The sequence below is a fragment of the Notamacropus eugenii genome, chromosome Y (assembly GCF_028372415.1).
Source record: "Notamacropus eugenii isolate mMacEug1 chromosome Y, mMacEug1.pri_v2, whole genome shotgun sequence".
Taxonomy (NCBI): domain Eukaryota; kingdom Metazoa; phylum Chordata; class Mammalia; order Diprotodontia; family Macropodidae; genus Notamacropus; species Notamacropus eugenii.
This window is the reverse complement of record NC_092880.1, coordinates 5403412-5429651: the sequence shown is the minus strand read 5'-3', so window position 1 is coordinate 5429651 and position 26240 is coordinate 5403412. Positions and strand designations below refer to the sequence as shown.

Genomic DNA, 26240 nt, shown 5'->3' with positions numbered 1-26240 from the left:
TGGAGAATTATTGATGCCCGTTGATGTGTGTGATTAATTATAAACAAACTATATGTCTTCTCAGTTATTTTACAGGCCATTTTTTCCCCTGAAGTATTATTCTCACTTTTGCTGGGTAGGTGATTCTTGGTTTTAAGCCTAGTTCGTTTGACTTCTGGAATATCATATCTATTCATTTTCATGATTTTCTTGCATTGCTCTCATTTCTCTTCCCAATTTTTCATCCACCTCTCTTAGTTAATTTTCAAGATCTTTTTTGAGCTTTTTCATGACCTGGGACAATTCCATATTTATTTTGGAGGTTTTGGATGCACAAGCTTTGACTTTTATGTCTTCCTCTGATGGAGAGAATACCTGTTAATGAAGAAAGCCGCCTTCTGTAGTCTTATTTTTCCCTTTTTTGGGCATTTTCCCAACAAGTTACTTGACTTTTGGGTCCTTTGTCAAGAGTAGGGTCTACTCTGGGGACGTGTAAGTTATCATTTCCTCCAAGGTGGCACAATCTAGGGAGAGGAGTTCACTCCTTGGCCTGCCTGGGAACTGAGATTCTCATCAGGTGCTCAACTCCTTCAGGGGCTGTAGGTGGAGGCAGGGCATCACTCAGGGATGACATTCAGATCAGCTTCTAATTTCCTCCAGGGGCTTTACACTGAGGCCCCAATAATGCCTGCTGTAGCCACTGCCACTTAAAACCCTCCACCACCACCTGCGTCTGGGGATAGGGGAAGACCCTGCTCCCTTGTCACAGAGGTGAAAAAGTCCTCTCACTGACCTTTGAAGCTGCCTCTGGCATTTGTGGCTTGGAGGGTCTGGGAATCTCAGCTTCTGATGCTGGGGATTCTGCCCCCAAGGCCTGGGGTCCTGCTCCTCCAGGCACCTCACGGCCAACTCGAGGCTGAGGTCCAATCCACTTCAAGTGCAACAGACCTTTCCTGTTGGCCTTCGACGTCATTGTAGACTGGAAATCTCTTCCACTCCCTCGTTCTTTGGCTTCTGCTGCTCTAGAATTTGTTGGTAGTCGTTTTTTACCGATATTTTATGGAGTGTGGGGGAAGAGCTAGAGTATGTGCCTCTTTCTATTCTGCCATCTTGGCTTAACTGCCAATGACCTACATTTTCAAAGGATTCTCACTTTTTTACTGAATTCAGAATCTTTTTGTGTATCAGATGGAAAATAGCAACAATGTTCCTGAATTCATTCTACTAGGTTATATAAGGAGTCTTGACTTTCAGAATATCCTCTTTGTTTTATTTTTAATTACCTACGTTGTCACTGTGGTGGATAACGTACTCATTGTGGTCGCTATCACTTCCAGCCAGACTCTGTGCTCCTCAATGTACATTTTCCTTGCTTTCTTGTCTTTGATAAATGCATGCTATTCAAAGTCAATTGTCCACAAAATGCTCAAGGATTTTCTCTAAGAGGAAAATAATTCCTTCAATGGATGCATGATTCAGGTGTTTGTGGAATATTTCTTTGTTGCGTCTAATATGGTTCTCCTCATAGTAATGGCCTTTGACAGGTATGTGGCTATCTGCAAGCCCTTGCACTATACAGCAGTAATGAACCAGCACCTTTGCTGTCACCTGGTGGGTTTGGCTTGGACAGTGGGCTTCCTTCATTCATTGGGACATATTCTGCCTTCCCTTCTCTGGGCCCAATGTCATAGACCACTTTATGTGTGACATTATTCCCTTGATCCTGCTTGCCTGCACAGACACTGTTTTCATTGGTCTACTAATTGCTGCTAATGGAGGATCAATTTCTATGATTAGTTTTATTGTTTTAATGACATCCTATGTTTTCTTACTGCATTCTCTGAAAAGATACAGCTCTGCAGGGAGGCGCAAGGTCCTCTCCACTTGTAGCTCCCACATAACTGTCGTCTTCTTATTCTTCATCCCTTGTATTTTCATAAATCTTTGACCTGTGACCACCTTCCCAGTGGATAAGGCTGTAACAGTATTTTATACTCTCTTCACCCCCATGTTAAACCTCTTTGTCTACACTGTAAGGAATTCAGAGGTAAAAAACGCCATGAGGAAATTATGGAGTAGAAAAGTGTCTTCCATACATAAATGACCTCATATATAAATGATATTAATGTCCAAGGACTTGCAAGATTTATATAAACTCTTTAGTTAAATAACCATATAAAGAAAAAAAAAATCTGAGGAATCATTATCTTAGGATAAGGTAGAGATGTAGATTCTTCTTTCTTCTAAATACCCAACCTTACTATCCATTCATCATTTAGTTCCCATTGTGAACTCAAATATTCCTTTCCTAGTAAATGGGTAAAATAAAATGAAAGAGAGTGTGATGCATATTAAAATATTCCAAATCCCTTGCACAATAGTTCATGAATATATAAAGGTGCCCAAACTGTCGCCTTTAATTTCCTCTTCTTAATGAACAACAAAGAAACAAAAATATATTATGGCAAATAATTGATGATAATTGTTTGGGTAATTTTTATTTTTTGGTTAAGTACTAGAGATTGTGGCAATGTCTTTGCCTCAGAAATTTAATGTGTATGACTACAAAATGAGGTGATGTTTCTTATAAATGCTTCTTAGAAACATCATATGTAAACATTTTCAAAGATGTCAAATACAGTCGAACATATGACTTTTTTTGAAAAAGACAAAAATCATTTGAGTACAATTATGGCAAATAAGAGGAGGAGAATTTATGACTGCAGAGAAGGTGGGATCTTAGATTTAGAGCTGGAAGAGACTTTAGCAACAATCTTTTACTTTTACAAATGAGGGTACTGAAACAGAGAGGAAAAATACCTTGCCATGAGATATACAGCTAGTAAGACAATATTTGAACCCAGGACTTTCCCATTCAGAGTTCTTTTAAAAATTATTCTAAATTCCAAATTTAACAATTTGGAGAATAGGTTTGAAAGGATCATGATTTAGTACCAAGAAGCAATCATATTGTTATTCTTATATGTTTGCAAAAGAGGGGTCTAGGTGTGTTCAATATTGACAGTTTCATTGAAATAGAGATATCGCCTAATAAGAGAAACAATTTTAATTTTTAAATGAAACCGTCATACCATTGACATTGGTACTCTTGCATTGATAGAAATAACAATTCACGTGTTCCTCATCTTCCTGTGAAAATTTTACCCATGCCATCATATTAACCCCAAATTTTGGCAAGATCTACCTATTTATTGTACAAGGATGCTGCCTCTAGTGCCTTTGAAATGATTTGGGTAACCACGCAGTAAATTCTTCATTAAGGAGTCTTTTTCTGAATTCATATGCAAATTACCTCCTTTTCTTTTACATATATATGCATATATATACACACATATACAGAAATATATAGATATGTAGATAAGTATTCAGTCCAGAAATATTGGCACGAAAAAAAGCTTAAGTTTATTTAATTCTGTTGTCCCAGGGCCAAGGGTGGGCCAATTGTCAAGTGTTATATAGTTTCTCCAGTACATGCTAAGAAGATATTGCATCAGGACACTTAGACTCAAAACACAGCAGATATCCTTCATTTGTGGTCTGAAACAAGTCATATAACATCTCTCATTTGCAGTTTCTTTATGTTTAATATAGTTGGGAGTAGGAGTTGTTTGGCTAAAGTTGAGACATAACTGCTATCTCTATTTGATCTCATCATTTTGTGGGTTGAGCTTTTCCTTAATTCCCCCAAGAGCAAATTTTGATCTAATCTTTCTCTGAACAAATGATCTATAGTAACATATATATATATATATATATACATATATATATATATATATGTATACACATATATACATATATATAGTTACATACATGTATATGTATATAATGCATACATATATTTAAAATCAAAGGTATATCTTAATATTAGACTAAATAAACACATCAAAACACCTCCACCCCTCAAAAGGAAGAAAATCATTTAAACAGATACATGTTTTTCTTGAGAAAGAGAAATGAAGGAAAAGGAAGAAGAGAATCTCCATGTTAGATTAGTTCATTGTTTTTTTAATTTAAGCAGCTAGTGTCTCCCCAGATGGTGCTGTGATGCAAGAGTCTACTGATATTCTTATCAAAGCATCTGTGCTGGCAATTCCATGCTATCTGCTCTCCCCAGCTTCTGCCCCCTTTGACCAATTTATTCTTTTGGCTTTGTGTAGTATAGTTGTTTCTCAGTGTGGTCCACTTTTATGTCTACACCATGATTCCTTGTGGTAGCAACTCAGGGTGTGACTTGTTCTATAAGTGAACCAGGTATTCAGGGCTAAAAGCAATTATATTTAGTTTGTGCAGACAATGTTGGCCCTTCCCTTGCATACCTTATCTATTCAGGCCTGTTTTATTACACTTGGTTTCTAATTTCTTGTTCTTCTTCCCCATCTCATAAATCTAAGCTTTCAGTAACAGCTAGCATTGCTGAAACAGGAGTCACATGTAAAATGACTAGATCCCTCCCAGATCTAAATATATAATTCTTCTCTAATTTAGGCTTTGTGCTCTAGATTCTCAGTGCAGATATTTGCAAACTCTTCTAATGAACATGTATGTGTACGTATAGACAGATAGATATAGGTATACACAATATATATATGTATATACACACACAGAGATATACATGTGCATGCACACCTGTGCATACATACATGTGTGTACACACATGCACACACATATGTCCATGCACACATACATACATAGATGTGTATATTTATATAGACATACATACTTATATATTTATATACTAATATACGTATGTGTACCCATATACACATATACATAGACATACACGTACATGCGTATATACATACATACATGTATGTGTTTATGTATGTAGGTATATGTGTATGTATATGTGTATATTCCTTTTGTGAAATTTTACCTGTAGGTTTGCCTTAGAAATGTATGACTGTTCTATCAAGAAACCACAAAAGTTCTAATTGGAAAAGCTTGAATTCCAACTGTGGTTATTTTTTAAAAATCAGTTTTCCTAGCATTAAAGCAAACCGTTTGTCTTTGGCACTCCAAAGTTCCCATTCACATTCTTCCCCCAAGCCAATTTCATGAGTCAACTCTCTTCTCTTTAAGAAGTGAAAAAAAAGAAATAATGATATTAATTTAGGGATAAAAATACATTGCAAAATATGTTTCAATGTTTAAAAGAAATAGAAAAAAATATAGTGACTGCTCTTAAGGACACGACACAAAACGTACCAGTTACAAGCAAAGTATATGCACCATCGCTACAAGGTGATTTGGGTGCTGCGATTTTGGTAACTGATAATTTCTTATTTAGAAAAGGAGTAAACTTAGATCCCTGGTCTTATGATTAGAGTCATTCTGATTTTCTGGAATCTTTTCTTTACATCAAGGTCAAACTTACCCAGACAACTTCCATCCATCTAAGTTTCTGCTAGACCTTTTACTGATGCTGGTATAATGGCTTAAAAAAAAAAGAGCAAATAACTACGTCTTTAGCCAATCTGTAGATATTTACTAAACTATTATGATAAATACAAGAACTTTGTACAATGAACTAGTACATATATGATTGAATTACACTTATGCTGATACTCTTTAAAATAAAATTAGAAACACAAAATACACTATAACTAAAAGATTCTCTTTGGAGAATAATTTGATTTCTGAAATGGTAATTTAAATGAGGAGATCTTTCATATTCATTAATAGGCCCATGTGGCCTGCCAGCGTCATATGGAAGTCTGAGTCACATGGAGCCTGTGGTGGGAGGAGTTTGGTGAATGGGTGGAACAGGAAGAAGCGGAGCTAGAGCAGAGCTGAGAGGAAGTTAGTCTTGAAAGCAGTCAAAACTAGGAAGGATGCAGGCTGCTGGATAACGTGAGTGAAAGAGGTGGTTTGTGATTTTGTTTAAAAGAGCCTGCTTGTGATTTGTTTAATGGACCTGCTTTGTGGGAAGCCTAGCAGGGAGAAGGCTTGTGGATGGTGTTGTTCTCTGAATTGTTATTGTGTATAAATTTTTGGTTGCTATGACAGATTTGGCTTTGCGGTGTCTGAATAAATGTTTGGTTTCTGTCTTCCATGTGGAGTCTCTGTTGTATGTCATGATTCAGAATTGCTGCCAGGATATTCATGGCCATTGTAGGTGCTTTGAATATCGCATTGGTGCCACATTCACGATGTACCCAAAGGTACGAAGAAAAACAATGCAGCACTCATGCTGACTATAAGCAAACCACCTCCTTCAAGACAATTGGTTTATCAATATACATTTATTATAGTGGAAAAAAATAAGTAAATTCATTGACAAATCTGAAAAAAATCTGATAAGCCAAATCAATGAGACTTCAATTTAAAAACTAGGTATAAGTAAAATAAAAATCTTTTCAATCAACAACCAATTATTAAGGACCATTTATGCACTTAGGTATTGGGGAGAGGAATAAAGGAAGGAAGGAAAGAAGGAAGGAAGGAAAGTATTATTTGTAGCATGTGTACAGTGATTACTATGAACCAAGCATTTTATAAATATCATATTTGATCATTACAACAGCCTTGGGGCATAGCTGCAATTATCTCTATTTGCAGTGGAGGAAACTTAAAATAATAGGGGTTAGATTATTTTTCCAAGGTCACACATTGATAATTAGTGTTTGATGTTGGATTTGAACTTGTCTTCCTGACTCCAGGTCTAGCGCTATTTTTATTGCACCATTTAGTTGTCTTTCACTTTCTGGTGTTGAATCATTTGACAGTGCCAAGGATATTGATGGAAAGAACTTTCTTGGATCTTAGGTGGCTCTGGCTACAGTGCATGTGAAATAATTCTGGAAAATCTCTTTCTTTAACCTCTTCCCAAGATTAATAGTTTGAGTCACTGGAGAAGACAGTAAGAATAGTTTCATCACTCTTGTAACAAAGTCCCAATGTTTTCCCAATATGTATTGAACATTTCACAAATCCAACAATGGCGTACTTACTAGTATGACTAGTTTTCTTCAGATCTTCCAAGGTTGATTATTTCCGATCCTTTTTTTCCTATGGGGCAACATAACGTAGTAGATGGAAAGGAAAACCTGAGTTCAAATCTTATTTCTAACATGTTTGTTTCATTACCTTGGATAATTACTTAATCTCTCATTTCCTTGGGAAAGTATTTGAGAATATAAACTACAGAAAAGTCGTTGATTGGAAATTGCAGGCTTGCATCAAAAACAATAAAGTATTTCAATTTCATCAGTAAGAGATGAAATTTCATAATTTTTAAATTTCACTTATATCTTACTATGAAAAAATCTCCATATGGATAATATGGATATGGATAACATGACAACAAAGTTATCAGCCTCATTGTCTCTTCCTGAGTTATCAAAGACCGGTGGCACGAAAAATTCCTGGTGATGGCCCAGGATCCAGTGGATGACCTTGGTGTCTTTGATGCCTGACCAATCCAAGCTATTGGAAAAAAAATTGTTCTTGTCTGTCCGTTCACAAAGGGAAAGTCTTCACATTCCCCTAACTCACTGACAGGTTTGAAGGCTGTTGGTTACCTTCAAGTTGGTTTAGACAAAATGGTTTACCAGGATATGGCCTCTGTACATGATACAAGTTCTTGGAGACACAAGTGAGAGTGGGGTGAATCAGGTGGACCCTAATGGTTAATGAGTATCCCTGAAAAGGGTTTAGCAAGCCTTCTTGTTAGAGGTTTTAGTCCTTCTGAATACGCTATACATCCCATATTCAGTGCTTTCCTCCAGCAGGATTAATATTTTCTATTGTAATTTCTGACGACATTGGACTACCACCTCATTCCCTGTCATATCTTCTAAGCTGATGCATGTATTCCTCTGCTGGATACAGTCTGTTATCTGTGTCTGTTACATCTCTGTAGATCCTTGCCATCTGACAGTCGATCTTGGCTGCCATAGACTCCATGAAACCTTCACCATTTTCCCCAGATGAAAGATATTTTTTCCTCCATCTTTGATCATTTTGTTTAAATCTTTTTCTTCATCTTTTAAATAATTTGTAGACATTTACTGCACTAGAATGATGATTCATTAGAACAGATACTGTTATTTATTCCATTGTGACTGCAGGGTTACCACAACGAATTGGGCATGTTTGGTTCTTATATATAAAAGCAACTTGGTGTCATAATTATGGACCTGGACTCCAGAAAACCAGAATTTAAACCCATCCACAGTATTGGTTCTGGTAAAGTCACTTATAGTCTTCCAGCCTCAGTTTCCTGATCTGGAACATGGTGATAATAATAGATTGTATCTCACAGGATCCCTAGAGAGATCAAATGAAATAACACACATGCAAAACTTTATGATAATTAAAGCATTCCCTAAATGACAGCAATTATCGTGGGCCTTGTTATATGGAATGTGTTGAATAAGAAATTCTATATCTATGATAGATTGTCATAATTTTCAGGGTTTTTCCTCCAAGGCTAGAATTTTCGTCCTCCTTAATTGCCTTTTGGCTTCCTTGAGGTTGCAGCTTCTTAAATAAATTGCTTTTTGTGCTGTTACTGTTGTTACTTTCAACTGCCACATTTTTGACTTCCACTGAATTAATACTGCTATGTAACTTTTCTCATCCTAAGAGAGAGGAGTCAAATTATAATTAAATTGTTACCCCTGTCTCTGAGGTAGAGGAACGTGTGACAGTCGAGGCCACCTGGAGCCGTCTAGGTCTTCAAGTGTGGCTCTTTGAATAGGTCGACACTTGAGGACCTAGACAGCCACAGGTGATCTCCAGACTGCAGGTTTCCCTCACATGATTTAAAACCTAAATCCACTGCTTGCTGGTTAGGCTATAGAATTCCTCAGTCTTTGCTGAAACCTATCTTTCTATCTTCGTTTATTCTAATTAAGTTCCTACACTATGAATTCAGCCATTTTCTGTGATGTCAAAAAATTCTTTCAAATCCTTGCTAATTCGTGGGTGACATCATGGTATATGCAAATCTGTAGTCTGGATCTTTCATTTAGGAAATTAGAGGAGCAGCCAGAAGTTAACAACGTTTTATTAGTGGTGATGTCCCAATTTTTCTTCAACAGAAATTTTGGTAGTTTTCCTAAATATCTAGATAAGTGGCTCAAACTGTCAAGATGTTTTTTCCTCATGAAGACATAAGGATACAAAATAAACACAAATCCCTCAACATTTTAGCGGGTCTAAAACTCATTCTACAGTGTTTAGTAAAGTACTGAAAAGTATAATTGTGTCATCGACAAGTTCATCTAATTAGGGGACTATGCTCCTGAGGTCTCATTATTCAAGATGAAGATACTTCACAGAATTGACTCTTAAATATGACACATGCAAAAATGGCTAAGACTCAAGAGGAACACATATTCTAAATGTGCCATATAAATTAGAAGGGATTTCTTGTAGGTGAATTATTCTTTATGCACATCATAACGTCTCTCTTCTCTTCTCCATGTCTCATTCAGCCGACCACCTAGTCTCCAAGCTAAGGGACTCATAGGTGAGAATTAGGGACAGAGGATTCTTCTTGCTTCAATCATTTAGTTTCAGTCTATGTCTCCACAATAGTTCACTGGGTAGTGCTGATGAGTTTCGGTCAGTATTATCAGATTTATGACCATCATTTTTTTTTATTTGAATCTAGCTCATTTATTTTTCTTTTATTTTTTTGTATTTAAATTTATTCGTTTTCTATATTCATTTTCACAAAATTTTGGGTTCCAAATTTTCTCCCCATTTCTCCCCTCCCCCACCCCAAAACACCAAGCATTCTAATTACCCTATCACCAATCTGTCCTCCCTTCTAACATCCCTCCCTTCCCTTATCCCCATCTTCTCTTTTGTTCTGTAGGGCAAGATAAATTTCTATACCTCATTACCTGTATTTCTTAATTCCTAGTTGCAAGAACAATACACAACAGTTGTTCCTAAAACTTTGAGTTCCAACTTCTCCTCATCCTTCCTTCCCCACCCATTCCCTTTGGGAAGGCAAACAGTTCAATATAGGCCATATCTGTGTAGTTTCGCAAATGACTGTCATAATCGTCGTGTTGTGTAAGACTAACTATATTTTCCTTCATCCTATCCTGACCCCCGTTTCTTCTATTCTCTCTTTTGATCCTATCCCTCCCCAAGAGTTTTGACTTCTAATTGCTCCGTCCTCCCACTGCCCACCCTTCCATTACCCCCCCACCCTGCTTATTCTTTTCTCCCCCAATTTTGTGCATTGTAAGATAGGTTTTCATACCAAAATGAGTGCATTTTATTCCTTCCTTTAGTCGAATGTGATGAGAGTAAGCTTCATGTTTTTTCTCTCACCTGCCCCCTTTTTCCCTCCACCGAAAAGTCTTTTACTTGCCTCTTTTATGAGAGAAAATTTGACTCATTACATTTTTCCCTTTCTCATCCCAATACATTTCTCTCACCGCTTAATTTCATTATTTTCAGATATGATCCCAGCATATGAAATTCACCCTGTGCTCTCTGTCTCTCTGTCTCTCTCTCTCTCTATGTGTGCGTGTGTGTGTGTGCGTGTGTGTGTGTGTGTGCTATCCCACCAACTATCCAGATATTGAAAAAAGTTTCAAGAGCTAAAAATATTGTCTTTCCCTGTAGGAATGTAAATAGTTCAACTTTAGCAAGTCCCTTATGACTTCTCTTTGCTGTTCACCTTTTCATGTTTCTCTTCATTCTTGTGTTTGAAAGTCAAATGTTCTTTTCAGCTCTGGTCTTTTCATCAAGAATGCTAGAAAGTCCTCTATTTCATTGAAAGACCATTTTTTCCCCTGAAGTATTATACACAGTTTTGCTGGGTAGGTGATTCTTGGTTTTAGTCCTAGTTCCTCTGACTTCTGGAATATCATATTCACACCCTTAATGTAGATTCATGATAAAATGGGTAGGATTCAAGATCCCTTAATGTAGAAGCTGCTAGATTTTGTGTTATCCTGACTGTGTTTCCACAATACTTGAATTGTTTCTTTCTAGCTGCTTGCAACATTTTCTCCTTGACCAGGGAGCTCTGGAATTTGGCCACAGTGTTCCTAGGAGATTCTCTTTTTGGATGTCTTTGAGGAGGTGATCAGTGGATTCTTTCAATATTTATTTTGCCCACTGGTTCTAGAATATCAGGGCAGTTTTCCTTGATAATTTCATGAAATATGATATCAAGGCTCTTTTTTTGATCACGACTTTCAGGCAGTCCCATACTTTTTAAATTGTCTCTCCTGGATCTATTTTCCAGGTCAGTTGTTTTTCCAGTGAGATATTTCACATTATCTTCCATTTTTTCATTCTTTTGGTTTTGTTTTCTGATTTCTTGGTTTTTCATAGAGTCATTAGCCTCCATCTGTTCCATTCTAATTTTGAAAGAACTATTTTCTTCAATGAGCTTTTGAACCTCCTTTTCCATTTGGCTAATTCTGCTTTTGAAAGCATTCTTCTCCTCATTTGCTTTTTGAACTTCTTTTGCCAGTTGAGTTAGCCTATTTTTAAAGGTGCTATTTTCTTCAGCATTTTTGGGTGTCCTGTAGCAAGGCATTGACCCGCTTTTCATGCTTTTCTTGCATCTATCTCATTTCTCTTCCCAGTTTTTCCTCCACCTCTCTTACTTGATTTTCAAAATCCTTTTTGAGATCGTCCATGACCTGAATCCACTGAATATTTATTTTGGATGTTTGGAATACAGAAGCCTTGATTTTTATGTCTTTCCCTGATGGTAAGCATTGTTCTTCTTCATCTGAAAGTATGAGAGAAGATATCGGTTCACCAAGAAAGTCACCTTCTATAGTCTTATTTTTTCCCCCTTTTTTGGGCATTTTCCCAACCAGTTACTTGACTTTTGTGTCCTCTGTCAAGAGTAGCATATACTATGAGAAACTCTAAGATCTCAGTTCCTCCAAGGCGGCATAATCAAGCATGTACTGGTGTGGGTGCAGGAAAGGATTTTCGTGCCCAGAATCTTAGCAGTTACCTCTCCACAGCCACCTGGCTTCCAGTTCTGGCAAGTCAGCACTGGGGGCTGATTTTCAGATAAGCTGGATGGGAAGGGCCGCCATTCAGTGTGAGACAAAGACCAGCTCCCCAAGGGACTCCACACAAGGTCGAGGCAAGAATCAGCTCCTCAGTGCCCCCAGGGTTTTTACTCTCCAAAAATGGATGCAGCTGCCACGCCTGCTGATGTGGCCTCTGTGGCGGCTGCCTTCTGCCTGAGCTATGGAAAGGCCCTTCTCCCTTCTGGGCCAACTGAAAAAACCCAGTCTCTGACCTTTGGCGCCTGTGGGTTGAGGAATCTTCAAACCTGCTGCTACTGAGACTTGAGATTCTGCCCCCATGGGCTGTTTGTGAGCTGCGCCGCATGGCCAAGTCTGGGCTGGGCTCTGCTCCTCGTCCAGTGCAACAGACGTTTCCTGTGGGCCTTTCAGGTCACCCTGGGCTGGAAATATCCTCCACTCTGTTGTTCTGCACTTCTGCTGCTCCAAAATTTGTTGAGAGTCCCTCTCTACAGCTATTTTATGGGCTGTGTGGGGAGAGTCTCAGTATCTGTGTCTTTCTACTCCGCCATCTTGGCTCCACCCTCCTATGACCATCAGTTTTAAAGATTTGTGAAGTACATTCCAAGTGAGGGAGCATACTGAGCTATTAAATTATCAGTTACCATGTTATAACCACATGAAGATACACTAAGAGATTCTTACATATGCATTCTGAAAGGTTCATCTGATTCCAGTTCTGAGAAATAGTATTTGATATGTTAGTTTCTAGGCTTTTTCTTCAGACACAGTATCTCTGCCTCATCATTCCTATTACTGATGAAAGCCTCCTACTTCCCCATTGCATCCCATCTTATTTTTTCATCATTTTTCACTTTTTTGTATATTTTAATTTTCTCTTCTTTTTTTATATTCTTCAACATAGTGTAGAGGGGGAAGGGAATTAGAGGAGGAGAAAAGTGAAACTGGTTTCAAATTAACACTTCCTAGTTGTTTGATTTTGGGAAAGGTGGTTCGTCACTCTGCGGGGCGATGCCTGTAGATCTGAGGTCCCTGTTAATCCAGATAATGTAGCTAACCCCTTCTGATTCAATCAAGTATGTTCAAATTTCCATTTGCTGGGAAATAATCAAACTGACAGAATTCTCCCAGTATTTATGTAATATTTTGTTTTTCCTTTTCAGGCACAGATCGCATTTGACAATTTAGGAACAGTTTATTAACTCCTTTTCAGCTTTCTTTGTCATTTGGTCTGAGTGGAAGCTTCTCAGAGGCTACATGATAAATAGGCAAAACTTGATAAAGCCTAGAGCCATCCTTTTATCTCCTGTACTTACGTAATTCCCAAGAACAACGGAAAAGATAGTAAATGAACTGAATAGCTATAATATCATATGAATGTCTGTTACAAAACACCTGGAATTTTGAAAGAGAATTTATTACTTTGCATAATAAATATTCCACAATAAGATTAGCTATACTTCTATATTCTATAAGTTAAAACATCTTCTTTCTTTTTTAATATATATACATATATGTTACATATCTGTATATACACATACATAATATATATACACGCACACACACTATATATATTTGGTCCATAAATAGCTATTGGGGATCATAAAAGTACTATGGATTGTTACTATCAGCATAAAACTGAATTTCATCTGCCTTTTTACTGAGCCAAGAATCCTGCACCTCTCCAAATTTTGCTTGTGCTTTGCTTTTGATGGAATTAAATGTTACTTTCTTAGAGGTGGATGAACTGCCCTGCTGGTACATCCTGTGGAGTTCTTGTTTTTCATTTAGCAGCTTCTGAATTTCTCCATCATTTTAATCAAACCAGTCTTGGTGTTTCCAAGTGTTCTGACCCAGATCAGCAAATGCAGTGCTGTATACCAAATCTCTGAATGCTGCCCACTCCTTTTTCTGCTCCACTGCTGCCAACTATGAGTTAATTCAACTTTCCCTCCAAGTCAGCAACAAACTGTTCATGCTCAAAGAAGAGCTCAAATTTCTTGAAATTAATTCTTCTGGTAGTCATTTTGTCTTAAGGTCTGCGCTTTTGATGAATGTGAATATTTAACTTGGAAAGGATAAGTCTATGATCAGTCCAGCACTCTGCACCACACATTGCCTTTGTCACTCTCACATCTTGTTTGTCTCTTCTCCTTACGATCACATAATCTGTTAGATGCCAGTGTTTGCTGCGAGGGTGCATACATGAAGTTTTATTGTGTTTAGGTAATTAGAAGACAGTGATGAGAAGGTCATGTGATGCACAAGTTTTCAGCAGTAAATGACCATTACTGTTGTTGTTTCCAAATCCATTCCTCCTTAGGACTCACTGCCAAGTCTGGTATTCTGAGCCTACTAGAGCATTAAAGTCACCCAGAACTATAAGTTTGTCCTTTTTTGGCACATTGAAGATAAGCATCTCTAGGTTTTCATAAATTTTTTCTTTCACTTCATCAGAGTTTGTCACAGTGGGAGCACAGGCACAGATGATGATGGCACGGCACTTTTCTGCTAGTGACAATAGCATTGTCATGATCCTGTCATTAATTCTTTTTGGCAGGCATGCCAGCTTGCTGATTAGATTGGTTTTGATTGCAAAACCCACACTAGCTTCACTTCACTCTCCTTCACTGAGCCCACTCAAGAAAAAGGTGTATCGAGCTCCTCAGTAAACTGGCCTTCATTTGCCAACCTTGTTTCACTCAGGGCTTTTATTTGGATGTGATACCAGTTGAGTTCTCTTGCAACAAGAACAGTTCTTCTTTCAGGTCTACTAGATTTTGTGTTGTCTATTAGTGTGCGCACGTTCCATCTGCCAATGGTGAGTGGAATCATCTTTGCAGATGTTTTTATACATATTTTTTGTTTCAACCATATGGGGGGGGGGGTTCCCTGCCTGCCACGGGAATCAGGGCAGAATAGGGTAGGCAGGCAATGTTTAGGGCACCTTTTCTAGTCCCCTTTCTCACACCAGGACGTGAGCAGTCCGATCTTTAAAAGGCTGCTCAGACACCCAGGGGGCTGACGAGTCCCACTGCTGTTTCCAGTGGGAAATGACCCTATGGCCTGGGCCACCTGTGCGCAGGGTTGTGACTACAGCTCCCAGTGTATCCTCACCTGCTGCTTCATCATTTTCCTATTGCCACAGGACTTTGAGGCATAAGAGTGAAATAGTATGGGTGATGTCATTTGATTCGTGCGTAAATCAGATTTAAGTGAGGCAGAGTTCCACGAAGTCGTCAGCTTCATTCTCTCCTCCAGAGTCATCATAGTCCAGTGGCAGGACAGAGTCAATATGACTGGATATGGTTCAGGATGCAGCAGATGACTTTGGAGTCTTTGGTGTAGAACCAAGCTCTAAGTGCTCCACATCACCTACTTCATCTGCCTTCATGGCCGTTGGAACAAACTGTTCTCATCTGCCCATTCCACCACATGAAGTCTTCACATGTTTGGGGTACACAGCCCCCTAACTCATAAATGAGTTTGAGAACCCTTGGTTACCCTCAACCTGGTTTGACCCGTCTGCCAAAGAAAGCTTACCTGGGTGTGGCCGCTGTGCCTGCTGCAGCTTCTTGGAGCCACAGATGAGAGTTAGGTGGAACAGGTGGACACCAAATGTGGAAGGGCCCTGAAAAGTGCTCGGTAGCCATCACACCAAAGGTACTGGTACTGCTACTGGTCCTCCCTGAATACACCTAGATTCCAACTTTTCAGTGCTGATGGAGCCACATTGATTAGCAATAAGGACATGATCCTAGAGAGATGGGCTTAACACTTCCATACTGTTCTCAACAGACCATCATCAATCAATGCTGAGGCCACTGATCGTTTACATCAGGTTGAAGTCAATCCCTCCTTAGCTGAACTTCTAACTGAAGAAGAGGTTTTGAGGGCCATTAGGTTCCTTTCACGTGGCAAAGCACCTGCTGTTGATTCTATTCCAGCTGAGATTTACAAGGTAGGGGGACCATTGCTCATAAAAAAGCTGACTGAAATTTTCCAGATTATGTGGTAAGAAGAGATTATCCCCCAGGAGTTCAAGTATGCCTCCATTGTCCATCTCTATAAGAGTAGAGGGAATAGGTTGTCCTGTGATAATCACAGGGGGATCTCTCTCTTAGTCATTGCTGCCAAAATTCTTGCTAGAGTCCTCCTTAATAGGATGATCCTTCACCTGAAAGATGGTCAAATAGCTAAGAGCCAGTGTGGCTTCAGAAAGGACCGAGGAGTAGTTGATACGGTGTTTGCTGCCCAACAACTCCAGGGGAAATGCCAGGAGCACAACAGAGATCTGTGCACAATGTTTGTAGATCTGACCATGGCATCTGACACTGTTAGTCGTGAGGATTTATGGAAAATTATGTCAGAATTTGCTTGTCTGGAGAAGTTCATCAACATTGCAAGGCAATTTCATGATGGAATGATTGCCCAGGTTCCGGATAATGGACAAAGCTTTCGTGCCTTCCCAGGCACCAATGGAGTGAAACAGGCCTGTGTGCTTGCTGTCATTCTTTTTAGCGTAATGTTTTCAGCCATGTTGACAAATGCTTTCAATGAAGATGAACACTGCATCAAGGTCAACTACCATACTGATGGTAAGTTCTTCAATTTGGAAAGGCTACAAGACAAGACCAAAGTGGAGGAGTGTTGGTGCATGATTATCTGTTTGCAGATGATTGTGCATTCAATGCAGCCTCTGAAGCTGAGATGCAACAACGTATGGATCAATTCTCTGCTGCCTGTGCTAATTTTGGCCTAATAATTAACACCAAAAAAAACAAAACAAAACAAAAAAACACAAGTGCTCCATCAGCCACCACCACACCATCCATATGTGGAACCATAGGCTACAACAAATAGAAATTTTGAATGTTGGTGATAAGTTCACTTACCTTGGTAGTGTACTTCCAGGGATGTACACATTGACAATGAGGTTGATGCACGCATTGCCAGAGCTAGCTCAGTGTTTGGGAGGCTCCGAAGAAAAGTTTGGGAGAGAAGAGGTATTAGACTGACTACCAAACTGAAAGTCTACAGACTCATTGTGCTGACCTCATTGTTGTATGCCTGTGAAACATGGACAGTCTACCAGAGCCATGCCAGGCAACTGAATCGTTTCCATTTGAGCTGTCTTAGGAAGATTCTGGGGATCACCTGGCAGGATAAGGTACCAAACACTGAAGTCCTTGCAAGAGCTGAACTGCCAAGTATTCAAACTATGCTTCAGAGAGCGCAACTCCCATGGGCTGGACAAGTTGTTTGCATGCCACATGTACGCTTCCCAAAAAGACTATTTTATGGAGAACGTGCATGGGGCAGGCAATCCCATGGTGGCCAGAAGAAACGATACAAGGACACTTTCAAGGTCTCTCTCAAGAACTTTGGATTTAACTGTGCAAACATGGAAGACACTGGCACAGGACCACTCATCATAGCATGCCCACATAAGACAAGGTACTGTGCTCTTTGAGCAAAGGAGAATTGAGACAGCACAAAGTAAATGCAGCATGCATAAATTTGGGATATTCACGCCAAATATTCACACGGACTGTCTGTGCCCAACCTGTGGTAGAGCATTCCGAGCTCATATTGGTCTGATAAGCCACAGTCAGACACATTGAAATTTCACTTTACAATGGTGATGTCATTTTGGTCCTCTTTGAAGACGAAGAACGTTAACCAACCAACCGTGTGTGCGTGTATGTGTGTGTGTGTGTGTCTGAGAGAGATGTGTGTGTATATGTGTGCATGTATTTGTGTATTACTATTTGAAAGCAGGATGGTGGGTATTTGAGGTACTGTCAAGAGTCAGTTATAAACTTGTGCTAAGAACACAAAACACCCTGATTAGCACACTGCATTATACCTATTGCGAGTTAACATGTTTTGTATTTGTACATATCTCTATTTCTATAGCTACCACCTATCCATCCATCATCCATCATCCATCATCCGTCTCTCTCTCTCTCTCTCTCTCTCTCTCTCTCTCTCTCTCTCTCTCTCTCTCTCTGCCTATCTATCAATCCATCCATCTATTTGTTTCTGAATTGTGGCTTGGGATCATGAATAGGGTGACCTTTGTTGTCAGAAAGACCTGGGTCCAAGTTCCACTTCTGACATAAACTATCTGGGTGAGATTCTGAAAGTCATTTAACTCTCCTTGCCCCTAGACAACACCGAAACAATTTAAGCTGCGCTAATAGAGAACTTGCCTATAGGGGAGTTCCATAAGGCAAGAAAGCCACAGGTCCATATTGATAGATATACACACATATACATACATCCATATACACGCATATGTTTTCTATTTATTTAATACTTTAGATTTTGCAAAATCCATTACTTGTATTGCATTCTCAGACCATACGTATGCCGTGAACCAGTCGTGTGGGCTGTTAATTGTGAATGCTGAAAGATCGTGAAAGAAAAGTAGACACAGAACAGCTCAAAGAGTTGTAAAGAACATCTCTCATTTATTAACGGGATAACCAATATTTGCATAGGTTTTTACAGCAAGCAAGCAGAATTATTTATGTGAGAACATCCAAGCAACCAAGGTCATTCCCATGGGAACATTTTTGGTTTATTTCTTATATTATCTAATTTAGTTCTTCTTGATGAGACAGCCTCGGGGAGGCATGGACAAGGACAGGATTTTCTCATCCTTGCACATCTGAGAGTGGGGATGGTAAGCCAATTTTCCTGATAAAGTTAACCGCTCATGTTAGTACAAGTCTAAAGAAAAACCTGGACAGTACTTCATATTCTGCACTGCATCAACACTGGCCCTCTACATTCTCTCCCCCCTCCCAATTTTCTTTGTGAATAATTTCAGTCCCTGTAGGTCTGTGCCAATCTAGACAAGGTTACACATCTCCATACGTACAAGGCATGGCATGATCACAACCAGGAGGCATATGGTCACTGCTACAGGAGCAAAGTGGAATATAAGACCTTCAATGTTATGCACAGGATTAAGCTTGTTTATAAAATTTAGTATTGAACTAACAATTTCTTTGAGATCAATTTCTTGAATATGACTTTTAGCAATATCATCTGTAATATGCTCCAATTCTTCAATTTGCCATGTCGTGTTACGACTATACCAAGCACCTTTAAGTTTTGCTCTAATCTGATCCCATGTTACATTAGAAGTCTGATTATTGTACCAGTATGGAGACACACATATTTTCTCATATCTAAAATCACATTTCATAGCTATCTTTTTCTCCAAACTTTTTAAATGATCCCCTACATATAGCATTGACCGTTCTAACATATCCAGTTCTAATTGAATTTCTTTGTCTAACTCTATTTGTTCTTTTAGTGCTTTAGATACATTTTGAACAAGCCGATTTACGTAAGACGCAGTATGTGTTGATTACTGCAATGCCTTAACAGATGTAGTGAAAGAAGCAATAAGGGTAACAGCAGCTAATATGCCAAGAATCATCCTAGCTACAAATCTCTTTCTTTGTCGTCCCCTTTGTTGTTTTTTGAGTTCAGTTTGAAGCAGGTCCAATGTCTGCTTCCCTTTAGTTTGATACCAAGTATAATTTACCTTAACAGGGAACACAGCGTGTGTGGGTTGTTGTACAATCATTACAAGTGGGTCTGATTGAGGACTGATACATCGAGATAAAGTACAATTTGTACAATTTATAGTATAAACCCCTTCCCTTTTTCGAATGTTTACTCTCTCCTTTTGACTTTCATTAGCTAATTTTATGTTGTTTGTTGTAAGGAACATCTGTGGATATTGTAAACACACCTGTACAGAGGTTTGGTTTACCTCGTCAAATATTCCTCCCTCATAACTTCCTGCATATTCACTGATTCACTCTTTCCAGAGCAGTCATTGCTCTCCACAACTCTATGAACATAAATCCCTTATCTGTTGTAACTGCATCTTCTATAAGACTCCCAACATATGTGTTCCAAGGTTCAAAACCTCCACTTGACCAAATGTATAACTTTGTTTCTTCTGATTTTGTGTAGTTTTTGTGTGTAGTGATGCATTTATCCCACGGTGGTGTGTCTATTCAATGTATTGTTTGATTTCTACATGGAGGGAGTGGAGGCCTAATGAGCTGAGATTTTGATAGATAAGTGAGGTTACCTCCATTTCTGTTGTATGTGTCCTCTACAGTGTCTAAAAATAATTTCTTGACTTTCCAGTGAAGTCCTGTCTCCTTAGTCTTATTTTGTACCCATTTTGTGTGACCGTATAGTGCTCTACAGCTCAGAATCTGTTTTGAAATATTTCCCCAATTCCAGTTTCCTGTTTTATTAACATAAGTAGCTAACTTTATGTGATAGAAGCAGATAGGAGTTCTGGTGGTTATAGCCTCACCGATATTAACCCGTTTATTCACATTCTTCACTACCCCATGATGCTTTCCCCTGATTATAACTGTAGCATTGTAACATGTAGTAAGTATTCCTAGTTGATCCTCCCACGTTAAGATTCTCACCCTCTGCGGATTAGGGAAATATGCACAATAAATTCTCTCCTGTGTGGCCTGTGCATTCCGGATCATCATCATGGCAAACAGGTAAAGCAAAGTCCTTTTAGTTGGTCTCCTTCTCTGCGGCCTATTCTTCCGTGGTCTTCTTTCTAGTCTCCTCTTTTGCTCTGGTCTGGGTTTCCAAGTACTCGCAAAGTCTGATGTTTCGTTCTGAGATCCATATAGGTTTGTCAGCTTCATCTGGGAAAATACAAGCATATCCTTTTCCCCAGGTTAGCTGTTTTGCTTTTCCACACCATAACCCTGTCTTTGGATCCTTCTCCATGACCACAATATCTGGCATGTCTCCTCTTAATTTTTCTTTCTGTTCTTTAAAATGTTTTTGAGCTGGAGTACAGCCCTCATGATCTGGCGTCAAAAAGTTTATTGTATATATTGCTTGATCTAGCCTTCTTTTCAGCCTATGAATCATTTCTTTCCCTTTTTTTGTTTTTCTAAAAATATCTTTGTGTCTTTGTTTTTTCTTTCCATTACTGATTGACCTGTGGGTTAGAAGGTATTCCCATAACGGGATCTATTTGAAAAGAGAGGCAAAATTTTTTAAATTGATTACTGGTATATGATGACCCATTGTCAGTTTTTAGCTGTCTAGGCATTCCCAGTATAGAGAAAAAATAAAAAATATGATCTATGACATGGTCTGAGGACTCATCAGTATGTAAAGAAGCCATGGTAAAAGAGGAATATGTATCTACTCTAACATGAATATATTTAAGTCTTCCGAAAGATGGATAATGAGTAACATCCATTTGCCAGATTTGTAAAGGTTTGAGTCCTCTGGCATTAACAGAGGTGTTAGAGGGTGCTGGTTGATATGGTATACATTGAGGACATGATTTGACTATTTGACGAACCTGTTCTCTTGTAATGATATATTGCTTACGTAACGTGTTGGCAGACTTATGAAATTGTTGGTATGAGTTTTGTGCTTCTTGGATGGATAATATACATAAGGAAAAAGTAGTAAGATGATCGACAACGTCATTTTCTGCTGCAATATCACCCGGGATATGAGTATGAGAATGAGTGTGTGTTGTGTATACTGGATTTTGTCTCTGTTGCATTTGTAATTGGAGCTCTAAAAATAATTGAAATATATTAACATTATTGGAATGACGAATATGTGCTGTTTCAATTTGTTGTACTACATAAACAGTGTATTTACTATCTGACACTATGTTGATAGGTAGTTGAACATCCTTAAGCAACTGTATGACTGTATAAAGTTCATTTTGTTATGTGGAATTAAATGGTGTATTAATAACTTTCTTAGCTTTTGGGGGGATATAATAAGAAGCTCTGTTATTCTTTGTTGCATCAGCGAACGCAGTTAATACTTGTATAATAGGGTGAAACTTTATTGTATTGGGAAAAATCCATTGAAAGGATGCCATAAAATGTAATAATGGAGCAATAAAGACATTGTCTATTTTGCCTTGATAATATGTGAGCAAAACCTGCCAGTCTCTATCTTGAGAAATGAGATTATAGAGCTGGTCTTGAGTAAATGGCTGATGAAGTATACTGGAATCTTTCTCTGTGAGTACCTTAAAACGTTGTATGGACTTCTTTGTTAACTGAGCTACTAGTTTAGGACATTTGTGTTATTGGTGTGGTAGATAAGTCCATTCAATGATTTTAGTCTGTTGACGTATAGCCCCAAATGGTATTATTGGTGTTGGCAAGTTTGTCTTCTTGAATTCTAATTGTTTGACTTTGTTGAATGGTTTGGTCTATTTTCCTTAATTGTTCTTCAGCTTGTGCATTGAATGCCCGAGGGGAATTTAAATTACAGTCTCCTCAGAGTATTTTAAATAATTCTCACAATTCATTGGTAGGAATGTTTAGACGAGGTCTAATCCTATTTATTTCTCCTAATAATTTTTGAAAATCATTGAGTGTTCTTAAATTACCCCTCCTAATTGTGTCTTTTGAGGTTTTATTGTTTCTGTTTCAACAATCTGTCCTAAGTAACCATAAGGTGGTGCTGTTTGAATTTTGTCTGGAGCAATTATTAGACCTTGTCTTTCTCAACCCCTCGTAGCCTCTTGTAATATTTCTTGAAGAAGACGTGAATTTGGGTGGGCACACAAAATATCATCCATGTAGTGGATTATGTATGCTTCTGGGTATTATTCCCTGAGAGGTTGTAAAGCTTTGGCAACATGTTGCTGACACATGGCTGGACTGTTTTTCATCCCCTGAGGTAATACTTTCCTCTGATATATTTTGTGTGGTACCCTTAAATTTATAGAGGATAGAGAAAATGCAAAATATTGGCAATCCTCTTTTTGCAATGGTATAGTATAAAAGCAATCTTTTAAATCAACAATCCGGATTGGCCAACTTTTGGGCATCATATTAGGAGATGGCAAACCAGGTTGTAAACTACCCATGGTTTCCATTCATTCATTTACTTGTCTCAAGTCTGTAATCATTCTCGGTTTTCATGATTTCTTTTTTGTAGCTAATATAGCAGAGTTCCATGGGCTATAAGATGGTTCAACATGCCCTTTATGTCATTGTTCTTTAATTATTTCCTTAAGAGCCTGTATTTTTTCTTTAATTAGGGGCCACTGTTCCACCCTTAGTGGGGGCCGGGTTTCCAGGGTATGGGTGGAACTTCGACTGTACTTCAACAGTAACCCCTCCCCAAAATTCTGTGAGGGAGTATAGAAAATGGCTCCTAATTGTTGTAATGCGTCCCCTCCCCCACAAGTTTACTGGGACCTATTCTAAAATGCACTACTTAATTGTTCCTTTCTTACCTTCATATTGCCATTTTAACCAGTGTGCACTCTGCTTTGGTCTTTTCACTGTACTAACTCCTTGCACCCTTAAATCCATCACTACCAAAGGCCATTCCTCCAGCCACTGATTTCAGGTAATAACTGTTCCATTAGTTCCTGTACATAGTAGTCCTGAAAACACTCTACCCTCAATTTTTATTTCAGCCATGAGTCTAGATTCTGTTATAGTTTGAGTCAGATATGCTTCCCTTCCTGTGCTGCCAAATCCTAAAGCCCCTCGTGCTTTATTCTGAAATTTTCCAGTATTTTGATATTCTACTATTATAAATTGTGCTATTCTCTCTCCTTTATTTATAAAAATATCTGAATGCTGTGTGGCCTGTATAAGGATCATAATTTCTCCTGTATAATCTGCATGAACCACTCCAGGTATAACTAAAAAGCCTTGGATAGAGATAGAACTCCTCCTAATTATCAATCCAAAATACCCTTGTGGGAGAGGTCTGTAAATTCCTGTAGGTAAATCCCTCTCACCCATATATGCCGTTATTCTATATGAAACTCTGGACGGTAGATCAAGTCCAACACTGCCTGGGGTGGAATAAATTAAATAATTTATTGTTATTTTGGAATGCTGGCTGGAGGGATCAAAGATAGAGCTGCACCCACTGTTTGTTGGGGCCGGAGTGGGCCCGGATTGAGGTTTTCGGATATCGGCTTGCTGAATTGAGTATGTTGGGAGTGACATTCCGATGCCCAATATCTTCCTCTGTGACATTTAGGGCAGGGGGTAGAAGGCTTTGAAGCTTGTCCTTGAGACGTTTCTAATTTTAATTGTCCACCCTCTCTTTTCATATATCCTAATTGACCACAAATGTGGCATCAGACTGATTTCATTTTGCTTTGCAAGACATTAGCCTTTGCTACTGCTATCACTGCTGCCTGATAATGAGTGGTGTCCACTGAATTAGTTCTTTGTATCATTTCTACAATGGTCACGTTAGGGTGTCCATACTTTAGGGATGCTTTACAATCCTCATTGCAATTTTCCATAGCCAATTTTTGTAATAGTATTTGAGCAGTATGTGCATCATTAGCACTTTTTTGAATAGCTAAGGTAAGTCTATCCAAAAAGTCTGTGAATAGTTCTCTTGGCTTTTGAATTATTTTTGTGAATGTCGTGGTATGGTCAGCCTTTCCGGGGATTTTTAGCCATGCAACACGGGCACGCTGCCTTACTCGGTCGTAGGCATAAAGTGAATAATTTAACTGATGACTTAAATCTGTATAATCTCCTGTACTGGCTAATTGCTCAAAAGTTACGTTAACATTCCCTTGACAATTTCTTTTTGCCTGATCAGAACATTACTCATAAAACTCTGATTTCCATATTAAATAGTCTCCTCCTTCTAAAGCAGTTTTTGCTAATGCATACCAATATGCAGAGGCTAATGCTGCATGCGAAGTGTATTCAAGCGGTGACTGAATATATTAGGCCCGTAATTTACAGAACCCTGTTTTAATTCTTTAAGCAACTTCAGATCAAGTCCCCTATGTTCTTTTACTACTTGCTGGGGATTATTTGGATCTTGTATCTCTATGACTGGTAGTGATAGTCCCATTTCATGTGTAATCTCTTCCCCTTTTTCAGCTGCTCTCCTAAAGGCTGCGTGCACTATATTTTCTTGGTGTTTTTATGTCTGTCTTTCCCACACTTGGGAATTCAATTGATTTAGAGGGAGAGCAGTGGGAAAAGTTCCCCCACCTCTATGTAGATGTCCTGTTTTCTCTAAAATTTCTCCCTCCTCGTCTTCTTCTGTCCCCACCGAAGAGTCTGCTTTTAAAACTTTATTGACCAAGGGCATTTCCTTGGGTTTTTGTAACCATACCTGGAGAATACTCCAAATAAAAAATGCTGTTACAGGGAAAGCTGAAGGACGTACTTCCCTATAATTCTCACTCATTTCTGTACTTACTGTCTCCCATTTTGGAGGGTCTATAGTCCCTTCTTCTGGGAACTATGGGCAACATTTTTCCACACAGCTGAGAAATTCTTCCAGTTGTGACGTTGTTATCAATAAACCTCTCTCTTTGACTATTTTCTTTAGTACCTTTAAATAATATTCTCTGCCTTTATCTTTTGAATGTGAGTCCCATTGTACTTTCGTTTCACCACCTTTTAAAATTATGTGTTGCATACTAGTTCTTGATTCTACTTTCTTTTGTGTGCCTTATCCTGGTAAGCTTGGTGACTGATTCAAAGAAGTCCTCCCTGATGAGAAGTCGAAGTTTTTGCCCTTACCTTTGCATTGTTCGGAGCTCTGATTTTCAAGGTCTATCCCTCAGGTACCTGCCGCTGATGGCGATTAGTCACTGGTCACAGTAGTGCAGTCCCTGTTCTGGGCTCCATTTGCGGCGGACCAGCCGGGGGTAGGGGGTGGGGTGCTGCCAATTGTGAATGCTGAGAGATCGTGAAAGAAAAATAGACACGGGCCAGGTCGAAGAGTTGTAAAGAACAGCTCTCATTTATTAACTGAATAGCCAAGATTTATACAGGTTTTTACAGGCAAACAAGTAGAATTATTTACGTGAGAACATTCAAGCAACCAAGGTCATTCCCATGAGAACACTTTTACTTTATTTCTTACACTCCCTACTATATATACTCTTATACACCCTAATCGAGTTCCTTTTGGTGAGACAGCCTCGGGGAGGCATGGGGAGGAGAGGACTTTCTCATCCTTGAATATTTGAGAGTGGGGATGGTGAGCCAATTTTACTGATAAAGTTAGCCGCTCATGTTATTACAAGTCTCAAGTAAAACCTGGACAATACCTCATATTCCGCACTGCATCAGCACTGGCCCTCTACATAAGTACAATCACATCATTTCCCTACTCAGTCAACTCTTTTGGCTATTGACTTGAGGATAAAATATAGATTCCTCTGTTTTGCATACTTTCACAACAAGA

The 26240-nt window shown here is 38.8% G+C and overlaps 1 pseudogene; it reads left to right on the top strand.

Moving 5' to 3' along the window:
* The first annotated feature begins 1167 nt into the window (after positions 1 to 1167).
* LOC140516827 (olfactory receptor 4C13-like) lies at positions 1168 to 2083 on the top strand (annotated as a pseudogene).
* Positions 2084 to 26240: the final 24157 nt, after the last annotated feature.